The following is a 14,213-nucleotide window of genomic DNA, read 5'->3' as shown; positions in this document are numbered from 1 at the left end:
CTCCCGTTCGTATGCATCGATTCTCGTAATTCTTTTTGATTCAGCATCTGTGTGAGCTAAAGAATCCCTTTGAAGTGTAACCAGCATCCGTTCGAGCAGTGTTTCGCAGCCCCTTTAAGTGAAATCGAATTCTGAAGACAAGACGGGCAACTACAGGCAACTATGAGGGCAAACATCGAATTGTACACAAAGCATGCCTATGTGAGTAGTCCGGGAGAGCTGCGTGGTTCCTTTTTTATTTGGTGGGAGGGGGAAAGGGCGGGGGGTGGTGCTTTTAGCTCTTGTTAAGTTCTTATCGCCTTACTGAAAGGCGGTCAAAAGATGCCCACCTATCATTTAGTTCTGCCCGCTCAGGCGACGGAATTCCTGACTGCCAGCCCTACCCGAAAGCTTTGTCCTCCCTCATTCCTCAAACTCCGCTCTTACCCTGACGTACAATTCCTCGTATTAAGTAGTTTAACAGCAAAATTGTGGCTCCAAATACTAGGACAGCTAAGGTGAGACAGGCTACGGGTATGAAGGGCTGCAAGTTTAACTGGTGCAGAATATCATCTACCAGTTTTCAAGTCAATTGTTTTATTTCCATACAGTATATGGAGGAGGCCGAGGAAAAAATACTGCTTGGGAGCATATTGAGGAGCCCTCGACCCCCTTTTAAGGCCCAGCACATGAGCGATGGACGCAACACCGCTCTGGTGATGACGACCATGTTTGTTTTTCCCTCGTTTCCACTTATTATCATTACAACAGAACTTTGATATCACACACACGCACGTGGAGATCAACGAATTCCGGGAGAGTTTTAAGGCACGCAGAATGAAGACAACGCTAAGCTGGCCATTACCTTTGCTTATTTCTTTCAGCGCATTCAGTGAGCACCGAGAAACGCAGTGCCACGTAGGCTTTCCTAAAGAGACATAGAGTTCGGGCTGAGGAGCGGCCCTCTTAGCCAGAAGTAGTTGTTACATGTCTCATAGCCCACTTGCCGCTAGGAGACGTTGAAATCCACGCACCGGATATTGGCGCCTGAACTACTCTTCCATTGGGGGAGGGAAAGTTATTGTCATAAACACCATTATCACGATCACAATTTATTTTCCTTGAGCGCTCATGCAGGCGGTCTACAGTGGTCGTACCGAAAAATATTTACCTTTACGGTGTCGCAGGAAACAAATAAGACGCGAATGTCGGGACTAGAAGCGAATATCGTGTAATCCTCAAGCCGTTTGCCTTCTGCGAATAAACCCGGCTTTACTGGTGCCCTTTGACTGGTGGAGCCGTGCTACCTCATCTGTAAAGGAGGGGGAGCCGTCAATGCCTCTGCAGCCCGTTTTCCGGCTCCCCTGGCCGTATATTACACCCGCATTTTGGGAACGGTTTTTCCCGTTTCTCTCACCATGTGTGACATTATTTGGCAAGCAATATTGTCAGGACTCGGTGGAACCACGAGGAGAGCTGAAGGTAAAACGGTTTACTGTTTAACCAGAAAAAGTCCCTGCGCACTTCAGCTTCTTCTTCTTGCCTCGCGCTCGTAGACCAAGTCTTCATCTTTGGCGTCTTCTTGCATGCGGCATTTGCCCCCCTCCTCAGGAAGCATCGTCTCGATGGTAACAAAAGGAAGTAGGAGGTCAAGATCGGTCCGAGTAGTACGGCTTCATACGTACAACATGGACGACGTCGACTTGTTGCTGGCGTCGCTTGGATGTCGATAACCCGTCCGGAACCACCTCATACGTGACGTCGGTTAAACGTCGCAGCACAACATAGGGCCCGAAGTACCGCCGTAATAATTTTTCGGAGAGTCCACGACGGCGAATAGGTGTCCAGACCCACACTTTGTCGCCAGGTTCATACATGACATGTCTGTGGCGAAGATTGTAGCGTCGTGCGTCAGCCTCCTGCTGAGTTCTGATGGGTACACGCGCTAGTTGGCGAGCTTCCTCTGCGCGCTGTGCGAATTCCTCGGCGTCCTGATCGACATCGTCGCCGTCGGCATTCGGGAGCAGCATGGTATCTAGCATAGTTAACACTGGTCGGCCATGAAGAAGGCTGAAAGGGGTCATGCGAGTGGTGTCTTGTTGTGCCGTATTGTAGGCGAACGTGACGTAGGAAAGAATTTCGTCCCAATTCTTGTGGTCTATGTCCACGTACATACACAGCATGTCGGCGATTGTCTTATTGAGGCGTTCCGTCAATCCATTGGTTTGGGGGTTAAAGGCCGTCGCTTTACGATGACTGGTACCGCTGAGGCGGAGAACGGTTTCCAAAAGCTCGGCCGTAAAGGCAGTTCCTCGGTCAGTTATAATGAGTGCCGGAGCGCCATGCCTGAGGACAATGTTCTCAACGAAGAACCGAGCTGCTTCGGCGCCGGTACCCCTGGGCAGAGCCTTTGTCTTCGCGTAGCGAGTTAGATAATCGGTGGCGACAATTATCCATTTATTCCCGGCAGTAGACGTCGGAAATGGTCCCAGGAGATCCATGCCAATTTGCTTGAAAAGTGTCTTTGGCACTTGAAGAGGGTGGAGTAGACCGGCTGGTTTTTCAGGGGGTGATTTACGACGTTGGCAGTCTACGCACATCTGTACATAGTGCTTCACTGTCGCCGGTAGTTTCGGCCAGTAGTATCCGCGCTGTACTCTAGCCAACGTGCGTGTGTAGCCTAGGTGGCCGGCGGTTGGCTCGTCGTGACACGCTTGCAAGATTTCCGTGCGAAGAGCTGTTGGGACGACGAGTAGATGACTGTTCCCCCGAGGATGGAAGTTCTTCTTGTAAATTACGTCGTTGCGAAGAAAGAATGACGAAAGGCTGCGGGCGAAAATCTTAGGCACATCCGTAGTTCGCTTCTCCAAGTAACCAATAAGAGGGAGCAATTCCTGGTCCTCTCTCTGCTGTTGGGCAAGAGTTGCGTCATCTATGACTCCTAAAAAAGCAGTGTCTTCATCGGTCATTGTGGAGGGTCCGACTGGTGCTCGCGAAAGGCAGTCAGCATCTGCATGCTTCTTTCCGGATTTGTAAATAACCATCATGTCGAACTCTTGTAACCGAAGGCTCCAACGCGCGAGTCTCCCTGAAGGGTCCTTTAAGTTCGTCAGCCAAGAGAGAGAGTGATGGTCGCTAACGACTTGAAAGGGGCGAGCGTACAAGTAAGGGCGGAATTTCATAACCGCCCATACAACTGCAAGGCATTCCTTTTCTGTTGCCGAGTAGTTCGCTTCAGCTTTAGACAGAGTCCTGCTGGCATAAGCAATCACTTTTTTCCACACCATCCTGGCGCTGCACCAATACAGCACCTAAACCCACATTGCTTGCATCGGTATGAAGCAGGGTAGGGGCGTCGTCATCAAAGTGCGCCAGGACAGGTGGCGCCTGTAGGCGTCTCCGGAGTTCATTAAAAGCTTGATGCTCTTCTTCACTCCAGCGAAAGACAGCGTTGTCGCGCGTCAGTGACGTTAATGGCCAGGCAATTCGTGAGAAGCCAGCAATAAATCGACGGTAATAGGCGCAAAGCCCCAGGAAGCGCCTAAGCGTCTTTTTGTCCGTAGGTGTTGGGAACTTGGCGACTGCGGAGAGCTTTTCAAGGGTCAGGCCGGACACCTTCTTGGCTAACAACGTGTCCTAAGAATTGCAGCTCCTCGTAACCAAAGTGGCACTTCTCGGGTTTTAGTGTGAGGCCCGAAGATCGTATGGCCTGAAAAACAGCTACCAAACGGTGCAGATGCTCCTCGAAGGTTGCCGAAAACAGGATCACGTCGTCAAGATACACCAGGCATGTCTTCCACTTGAGCCCTGAGAGCACAGTGTCCATCAGCCTCTGAAATGTTGCTGGTGCCGAGCATAAACCGAATGGAAGAACCTTAAACTCATACAATCTGTCAGGAGTGATGAATGCTGTCTTCTCCCGATCCCTCTCATCTACTTCAATTTGCCAATATCGACTTTTAAAATCCATTGAAGAGAAGTAACGTGCATTTCGTAGCCGATCAAGGGAATCATCGATGCGAGGGAGGGGTTACACGTCATTTTTGGTCACTTGATTGAGCTTGCGGTAGTCAGTAAAAATCGTAAGCTGCCGTCCTTTTTTTTAGCAAGTACCACAGGGGAAGCCCAGGGACTCTGTGACGGCTGGATAACGTCGTCTCGAAGCATTTCGGCTACCTGGCGTTGAATAGGCTCGTGCTCTTTCGGAGCCACACAGTAAGGTTTTTGCAGAATCGGGCGAATCGCGTCATCCGTGATAATGGGATGTTTAGTCAAAGGTGTTTGGCCGACCCACGATTCTGAAGCAAAACAGTCTCGAAGGTGATCTGTGAGATCCAATAGACGTTCCCATTCTGAAGACGACAGATTTGGGCTCACATCGACTATGGGTGCGGGCGCCTTGCTCGCTGATACTTCCCAGTTGCAGCACGAAATAGTCTTGGTCACTTGGGACGCTATCGAAGAAGGCCACAGTTGTGACTTTGGGAATTTGCCGACGCTCGTCGCTGAAGTTTGTCAGCAGCACTTCGGCGTGCCCATTGACCAAACTGACTAGTCCACGAGCTATAGAAACACCTCGGCTGAGTATCAGGGTGACGGCCCGTTCGGCGACGCCATCGCTGGTATGCGCCACGTCGAACTTCACTTCAACAAGAGAGCACGATCGCGAAGGTAATGTCACCCCCTCATTGGCAACTCGTAAGGGCATCAGTGGTACTTGCGCATAACCAAGGTCTCCATGATTTTTGGTGAAGGCGACGACGTTGTCCCGAAAGCTGATCACAGCCCCATGAAGGCGCAGAAAGTCCATGCCCAAGATGAGGTCTTTGCAACAGTCTGAGAGGATAACGAAGCTTCTAACGAACACTGAGTTTCCAATTCCTATGCGGGCAGTGCACTTCCCAGTCGGTGCCAGTAGCTGACCCCCAGCACTTCTTATTACTGGCCTAGTCCATTCGGTTTTTACTTTGCGCAGCTTGTCAGCCAGTTTTTGACTAATGATTGAAAAATCCGCCCCGGTATCCACCAGAGCGTGTACCTCCAGCCCATCAATGCAAACGGCGAGGTCAGCGCTAACAACGTCGTCTGGGTTGCTCGTCTCTCTCGGCATTTGCGGCGGAAGTGAGGTAATGTCGGCGCTGTTATTTTCGTCGCCGGGGCAGCTTATCTGGTTCGGCATGTTCGGCGCTAATGTAGGCGGCATTTTCGGTGGTAGTGTGGCAGCGTCAATGTGAACAGAGGCGTCACAGTCATGGGTTGCGCTCGGCAGTTGCGGCGGTAGTGAGGGCTTTGAAACTTTTCGACTGGTTGCAACTCCCCTCGCGAGGTTTCGGCGGTTAGTTTCCCCGGCGAGGGCTCGGGGTCCGCCGTCCGCTAACGTCAGCATCGCTACGACGCGTCGGTGAAGAATAACGCCGTGGAGATGGGAAGCGGCGGCGGAAGCCCGGTGAGTCGGCTTCCCTGCTGAGCGGCGGGTCCTCGAGCTGGGCACGGCCAGCGTCGAAATGGCGTCGAGCAGAACCAGGCGGAAAGGCCTGTCCCTCTTGGCGGCAGCGGCAGTACCGATACACATGGCCAGGTTGTCCGCAGAAGAAGCAGAGTGGTTGGCTGTCATAAGAGCGCCACAGGTCAGTTCGGCGCGGCTGAGGGCGGCCGGGACGTGCCCACTGAGGCTCCTGGAAGAACGGCGTCTGCTGACGGCTCGCTTAGCTCGGTGGGGCGTGGTCTGGCGGCGGACGACGGACTTCCGCATAGCTCGCGGGTTGCGGCTCCGGCTCATAGTAAGGCGCCGTGTGGACGGCCGTGTTGCTTTTGGGTTGGGGCACGTGGTATGGTTCGCAAACGGCGGCCGCGCTGTCAACTGGATGAGACTCGTGGTATGGTGCAGACGGTGACAGAGCATGCCGGAGCTCTTTCCTAACGGCTGCTGCGACGGCCTCTGGTGACTGAACGCTCGTAGCAGTAATTCGCTGCAGCTCCTCAAGGACAATTTCTCGAATGAGGTCTCGAAGAGCGTTCCCATCGGTTGTAGTGAGTGCCGCCGCAGTCGGTGGAACACCGCTGAAGGGTCGGTCGTACTGGCGGCACCGTTCTTGGAGGGCTCGCTCTATAGCTGTAGCGCCCTTGACGAACTCACTGACGGTTTGAGGTGGGTTGCGCACCAAGCCGGCAAACACCTGCTCCTTGACGCCATGCATGAGATGTCGTAGCTTCCTTTGCTCAGTCATATCGGGGTCGGCACGGCGAAAAAGTCGAGCCATGCCTTCCGCAAACATAGCTACGCTTTCATTTGGCTTCTGGACGCGCACTTCAAGAAGGCGCAGCGCATTCGCTCGTCGATCAGTAGTGGCAAAAGTGTCCACCAGCTGACGGCGGAAGTCATTCCATGTGGACAAGCTGGCCTCGTGGTTTTCCTACCAAGTTCTAGCAGTATCCTGAAGTGCAAAATAAACATTGCAAAGCTTCTGGTCCACGCTCCACTGGTTGAACTTGACCACTCGTTCAAAAAGGTCGAGCCTGTCTTCCACATCTTCAAACGCGTTCCCGCGGAAGCACTCCAGTACCTTGGTGTTGTGAAGAGTCACCGACGTAGGGGTGGGAGGTGCCATGGCTTGGAAGACCCGGCGAACTTTGACGTTTGAAGAGTCGCCCGGTAGATGGTTGTACTCCGGGGAAAAGCCTAGACGTCGGCGGCTAGCGCGATGGACAGGCGTGTCGATGTCCCGGACTCGCTGTGGACTGCCGGAAGGAGTCCTGTGCATACCCAGCACCTGCACCAGTGTCAGGACTCGGTAGAACCCCGAGGAGAGCTGAAGGTAAAACGGTTTACTGGTTAACCAGAAAAAGTCCCTGTGCACTTCAGCTTCTTCTTCGTCTTGCCTCGCGCTCGTAGACGAAGTCTTCATCTTTTTCGTCTTCTTGCATGCGGCAATATTAAGCGCGTCACCGTAACGAACACCGCTCGGTGATAGCTTGTTCTGACCTGTGTTTGACTTCTTCCACATCTATTTCAGTATTTTCTACAGCGATTAAGGCAGTAGAACACCGGCTTTTTGCAGTGAAAGTTCAGTGTTCGAATGTCGCCGTGGAAGGCTTCAAATAAACGAAAGTAAGTTGAAGAGAAAAAGCAGTGTTTTCAGCTTCGATGGCCGTGTTTCTTCACTAAGTCGAGCGAGAAGGTGATGTCCCGGCCGTGGCGGTCGAATTTCGACGGAGGCGAAATTCACTACGGCGTCCCTCATAGCCTGACTCGCTTTGGGACGTTAAACCCCCATAAACCAAACCAAACCAAACCAAACCAAGGTGATGTGTTTATTCTGCCGTTGACTGTGTCTATGCGAGAGCAGTGCGAGGTGTGACGCCACTTCATGTCCTGTCATCATGACAAGTACGGTGCATTCACTGGAAAGATTCGTGACGACAAAATGGATCAACTGAAGGAGTCACTCGGAAAAGAGCAAGAATTTTTCCAAGCGCCAGCCAAACAGCGGACGAAACAGCGATTGCAAGCCTCATTATTTCCCATCCAACAACAGAAACTGCAAAATATTTTAACGTTGGTTTTTCTTTGAAAACTGCCTACTTGAATTCGCAGACGCTGCCGTCCAAGCATGAAAAAGGAGTTCCAAAAGATAAGCCTTCCATCGAATACGGTTGCGGAAAGAATCACTCAGGCAGGCCACGACGTTGAAAACGCCTTAATGAACCTATGTCGGAACTTCGAAGCCTTTTCTCTCGTCATTGATGAAAGCACTGACATTACAGATAACGCCTAGTGTGCCATCCTCATTATGGCCGTAGACAAAAATTTCAACCGGACAGGAGAGCTACCGGACATTGTCCCGATGAAAGGCACCACTACTGGAGCGGACATCACCTCGGTGCTTGAAGGAGTTGTCGAACGCACTGGCCTGCAATGGGAGCGGATGGCATATGTAGCAACCGACGGCGCTCCATGAATGGTCGGAAGCAGGAGCGATCTTGTAGGACGTTTGGGAACGAAGCTTGAAGGTCTCGGACTCACTGAACAGTTTGTGATAGTACACTGCATCTTACACCAAGAAGCGGTATGCACCAAGGCACTGAATATGAAATCTGTCGTGTACATTATGTTCGGCGCAGCGAACTTCATTCGTACAAAAGCGCTTAGCTACCGTCAACTCACCTGTCTGTTACAGGAGGAAGAATGTATTCAAAAGGAGCTACTATACCACATGGACATGCGCTGGTTGTGCCCCGGAAAAGTGTTGAAGAGATTTTTTTTCCTCAGAAAGGAAATCAGCAGCTTGTTGAAGGAGAGAAATCAGCCATTAGTTCACGTGTCAAATGAGAAATGGCTTCATTCCCTTGCAGTTCTCACAGACATATGTGATCGCCTGAGCATCTACAACGTAATACTTCAGGGAAAACAAAAAATCGCAACGAAAATGAGTGCCGACATTCGTGCTTTCAGGCAAAGTTATAACTCTGGCAGCACCAGAAAAAAAGCGAATAAGCTGGACCACTTTCCAACTCTCAAGTCGCTAGGACACGTTGCGCGATAATCTTTCGATGTTTTTGCATATCTTCTCCGGAAACTTCAGAAGAATCCAAAATTTGGTCTCAACGCAACCGCAGCTTCTCCAAACAGTTCCAAATTTTTTTCTGTACCTGTCACTGTACGAGTCGAAAATATTCCGCTCGAGTTGAAAATGGAACTTAATGTACTTAGAGTAAGCACCAAATTACGACAAAAGTTTGAAAACATAGGTGTCCCGGAGTTTTGAACTGTTTTAGCATAGGCCAATTTTTCCAACTCTGCGGCACAAAGTGATAAGGATCATTCCCATGTTTGGGAGCACACTCTTCTGCGAGCACTTCTCTTTACTGAAAGTGAACAATCTGCGCTGCGTCCAGGGATGACACACCACCACCCCAGAGCCACCTTACGCCGGATATTGAATGTCTTGTCGCTGCTAAGCTTAGTCAAATCTCAAGCCAGCAGCATGCTGAGAACTGAAGAGTAATTACTGCGATTGAAAAATGAAACCTCTTCTTGAATAGGCCAACTACCTCAGCAGTGTTTGAATTAATACCCTGTAAGATTGACTCTCTTCACACATAAAAAAGAGAAAAGGCCCATTGTCTTGAACCCCCTCCCTCTTTTTGTTACTTTTCGAGCTTCTGGCCGGCGAGGGACAAATGTTTCTCAATGTGGCCTGCATAGCAATATGTGTCTGAGACCCCTTTATTAGAAGCTGGAAGTTGGTCCTTATCTTTCCCTGGAAAGCGAACGCTACTTCTACGAGGTTCAGGTGAGCTCTTTAACTGTTCCTTGTATCCAACGTAACGTTGCTTCAGCTGAAATGAGCTAGCAGGCCCAGCAACCCGTTTTCTTTCTTCCACCAGAAAAAGTTTTCAGCTTACCTGGTTTGCGCCAGTTTTCAACTCAGCTGAAAGTCTGCGCTTATACCGTCAGCCTAATCTCCAGCGTTCAGCTTTTAAGCTTGCGGGATTTGTTCTTAATGGAAGCCGTCGACCGACTTATCCAACAAGAAGGGCTACTAAGTCAGCCCTTTCTCGCTGTCTCGGAATGTGTTCCGGTCGTCTCTGTCTTCCCGTTAAGTAACTGCATATGCACACGGTACAACACACTGACCAACCGTCCAACCGAGGGCGTCCTCACGCTGTCATCCTTAATGCCAGTTTCAAGTTCAAGTTCAAGTTCGTCTTTATTTACATGAGGAAGATGTAGGTAGGCCCGGTCAGAAAAGTGAGAAAAATTCACTTGAAGGAGTCCGGGCCCTCAATCTACAAGGCAAAATACAAGGAAGACAACAGAGCGTGGTTAACATTGACAAGGTAGAAAGAAAAACTAAGAGGCACTGCGAGCATATATTGTTAAAAGACAAAGAAAAGAACATATACGCCCAAAACATGAACACTAAAGCTTTTGTACGCTTTTTATAATATGACAAACTGATTGATAGAATCAAGTACACATAATTGAGAAAAAATGCTTGCGTATGTTAGCACATTTATCAACAGGACTGAAAGTCCCCGCTACAAAGCGACAAGAATGTCACGTGGGCTACTTTTTTCCACAGATATGCCTCTACTCAGCAGCTTATTTAATACATGTGGAACTGCAAAGCGTAACATAGAACGTCCGTATTCTGTACGACAGTTTCGGGACTGGTTCCCGCCAGTATTAGTTATGAAGACGATGATGTACTATGCACAGTGCGAGAATGTGTATATATTAGTTCGATAGCAGTATTAGTAGAAGAATACGGCGATGTGCAGTGCATAGCGCGAGAGAGTGTTGCAGTTTAACACGAGGCGTGATGGGCTTCGGCGATAGCCTGCTGCTCTCAATCTCAGCAGGCTCTTCTTTTGCTTTGCTCGGTCATCGGCACGTCTGGCGACGATATTAGATCAACAGTAGTATTAATTGATGAAGGTGACGATGGCCAATGCACAGTGCGCCAGAATGTGTATATTAGTATGATAGTAGTATTAGCTGAAGAAGACGCGTGAGAGCGTGTTGCAGTTTAACACGAGGTGGGATCGGCTGCGGTGGTAGTTTAGTGCTCTCGTGCAGTGGCCAGCAATGCTACTCTGTTCATGGCGCTGCGGGTTGGAATTCCAGTCGTGGCACTGCTTATTTTTAATCCTTTATTTACGGCTTGGCTCAGCGACTCAACGCTCGAACGGGCGCTGAAGAGCGGCGCTCTAAAAAGCGGACAAGCGCGTACACGGTCCAAAAGTGCGCCGCGGAGCACTAATGGACAAAGGTGCATTGGCGGTTGAGTTTTGAGAGTGTTACACGTAAAGCCACTAATCAGTACCAGCTGACGGATGAGGCGAAAACCTTGCGGGAGTGTTCGTATCGAAATAACGACTGAATAACTCCGTCTCGGATACATATGTTACCCCACGTGACTTCACAAATTACTTTGGTCCAGCCTTTCTAAGGTCCTTGAAATGCCTTCATCTAACTTCCCAATCAGTTAGACACAAATGACCTAGCTTCACTGTTCTGCTACAGAAACGTGCATGCAATGTTATTATAAAACATAAACCTGGTCTACAAATGATTCGGGAGCACCTTGGTTTCTCAACTAGCAAACATTCTTCTTAAACCGCAATGCAGGTCGTGGTGTTAGCGTTTACTTGTTAATGAAAATTAAGCATGAACCTAAGCCCTTACCGCACTTCACTCGGACAACAAGATTGGAAGGTTGTATCAGTACTTGCAGAAAATGCTCTTTTTGTTGCTTGCTACCGTCCTGTGCAGGGCTGTATTCATATTCTCCTTGATTTTCTTGAATATGTGTTTTCTTTTGTATCCGACAAGAAGCTCGCCCTTGTTTGTGGCGAAAATATGAACATAGACAAGGTCCGGTACTATAACTGGGACTGTACATCCAACACGCTCGTCAGATCATCAGCTGGCTCAGAGAAGTCCATTGATACCTCATCTCAGGTGGATTCCGCTTGACTCCCACGTTCCTGCAAAAATCTTTCTATTTTGAATATAAATTCCAGAAGCCTTCACAGCAAATTTCTGGACTTCTTTTCACTAATCTATTCTTCCTCTCCACATAGTGTTGATGTCACAGAGATATGGCTACACAATGGTGCGCAGGATTCAGAGGCGCCCCCCCCCCCCCCCCCCCCCGGCTTCAAGTTGGTTAGAGGAGATAGGAGATTCGGGAGAGGTGATGGTGTGGCCCTCTGCTTTTAGCCGAACCTTCGGTTTTCTGTGCTCCCAGTCCTACCAGATATTCTGTCTTTGTGGTGTATGGTTCACTTAGAAAACTCATATTTGATAATGGGGGTTGTTTGCCGTCCTCCTGGTTCTACTATTGATCAATTACACACTCTGAGTAGGTTATTACATGATTACAATACTTCTTCAAACATTATTTCTATGGGTGATTTTAACGCACCGGTTGTCGGCTGGTGACTGTGAGCGGACATGAAGTGCATGTTGGATGGCAGCTGGTACACTTGTGATTGTCTTGTGGCATAAGTCAAACCGTTCGAGAATACACTCGGCCGGCGGCAATTCTAGACTCAGTTTGTCTTACCCCATCCCGTATATACAACGGTTATGAGTTGGACGTGATCGAGGGGGTATCCAATAACAAAGCTGTGTTAGCTTCAAATACTTGCACCGTTCTTAAATCTTGTTTTGTCCACTGCACGTTTCCTGATTGTAGCCGCGCAGTTAATATAGCAATAACTGGCATAATAGGGGATTCCTTTGAAGAGTTCACTAGGGACGTCCATAGTTTAACAACTTCAGTTTGAAAATCTTGTCAAAATTTGCATCCATCGTTTCTTCATTCTGAAAGCAAAGAAAATTAACACTGCCGTTCTCTGGATGACCAGATACTTATTGCATTTGTCACGCCATGCCGTTAGAGATTACGCCAATCAAAACGTTCTGGCGACCTTGCGATGATCAGTCAGTTTACTAGCGCCAAAGGGGAGCTTCGTATTAAATTGAACGCGACAAAAGATTGTTATTACAAGGTTCTACTGCCCAAATAATTGAAAATGAATCCCCGAAAATTCTGAAATTGTATTCTACCTCCTGGGTTCATTTCGTATCTATTGATTATAAACCAGCTCGCAGTTTTTGAACCATAAATAACTGGTTCTGCTTTTAACGACAACTTCCATTCAGTTTTCACAACAGACAATTCGGTAATTCTACCTTTTCATTCTGAATCGTATTCTTCAATTGGCGATGTGTCAGTGTCCACTGATGGTGTGCTCAATACGATACTAAATTTAGATACCATGAAATCGTGTGGCCCTGACGACATCCCTGCGGCATTTATCGTTTGCTACTCTCTTTTGGTCCTGCAGATACCTTACAGTTATCTTTAGGAAATCCCTAACAACCGACACCCTTACTTTCTCGCAAAAACTTGCTAAGATTCTCCCCCTATTGGAATATTATACTATGCAAATATGATCTAACTACAGGCGAATTTACTTAACAACGCATTGATGTAAAATACTGCAACGCGTTGTATTTAGACACATGATGGAATTTTTCAAAACAAATAACATATTAAGTGTTTTCCAGCCTAGTTTTCGCCGTGGCTTCAGTACTAGCTGTAACACAATTGACATAATTCGTACATGAATGACACTAGCAGTTCTCTCAATATAGGCGGCCAGGTTGATGCTGTTTTGATAGATTTCGCAAAGGCCTTGAATGCAGCTTCACACCCTAAACTAATGCTCAAGGTGTATGCTATACTAAAGAACTCGTCCCTTGTGAACTGGATATCAGAATTTTTTTTTTCAAGCGCGCCCAGTACTTACGGTTCTACTCTACCAACTCATCAACAGTTAATGTTTCACCAGGGGTTCCCCAAGGTTCTGTACGGCGTCCTCTTCTGTTCCTGCTGTATATTAATGATCTGCCATTTTACGTTTCAGTAAAAATACGTCTTTATGCGGATGACTGCGTTTTATATCGCGCAATTAAATCACCAGCTGATCATGTTGTCCTTAACTATTCGTTCACTGATTTCTGCAACTGGTGCAAGGCGTGGCAAATGAATATTAACTTCTCGAAGACCCCGTGCATGTCATTTACACGTGCATATTCCTATCATATTTTCGTGTACATATTCATACTTACATTCAGTGAACGTACATAGTGTGTACGAAAATGGATATCTCGGTCTTCCGCTAACGCGCGACATTTCATGGTCAAAACACATTGATGTCATCTGCAATGAGACCCTTAAAAGACTAGGATACTTGTATCGGACCTTGTGCGCTGCTCCTCGAGAAAACAAGCTTTTAACATATAAAACACTCGTTCGCCCCATCCTCGAATATGCTTGCATTGTTTGGCATCCTCATAAGCTGTGCGAGATCAAGCAACTAGAATCTGTGCAAAAGAAGGCTGTGCGTTTTGTTTGCCGAGCACTTGAAATGGATTTTTCGCCGTCTATTTTTGTTCCCCAACTACGCCTCGCTACGATTTCCGTGCGCCCTTCTCTTGAATGCCTCAAATTTATGTATACTTTAGTGAATTCACCTCGTTTTTCTTCACTAGATAATTATATGACATTTTCAAAACCATCATCTCGAAGGAGCCCTTTTATGCCCGTACTAACTTCTTTAAGTAAGGCCTTTTCCGTCATACCATTGAAGTTTGGAATTCATCAGCGGGCAACATCCATTCAGTATCAATAGAGGATTTCTTAAAAGCCTGTTCT

This window comes from Amblyomma americanum, chromosome 1 (assembly GCF_052857255.1).
Source record: "Amblyomma americanum isolate KBUSLIRL-KWMA chromosome 1, ASM5285725v1, whole genome shotgun sequence".
Lineage (NCBI taxonomy): Eukaryota > Metazoa > Arthropoda > Arachnida > Ixodida > Ixodidae > Amblyomma > Amblyomma americanum.
The sequence above is the reverse complement of the archived record's forward strand: the minus strand, read 5'-3'. Positions refer to the sequence as shown.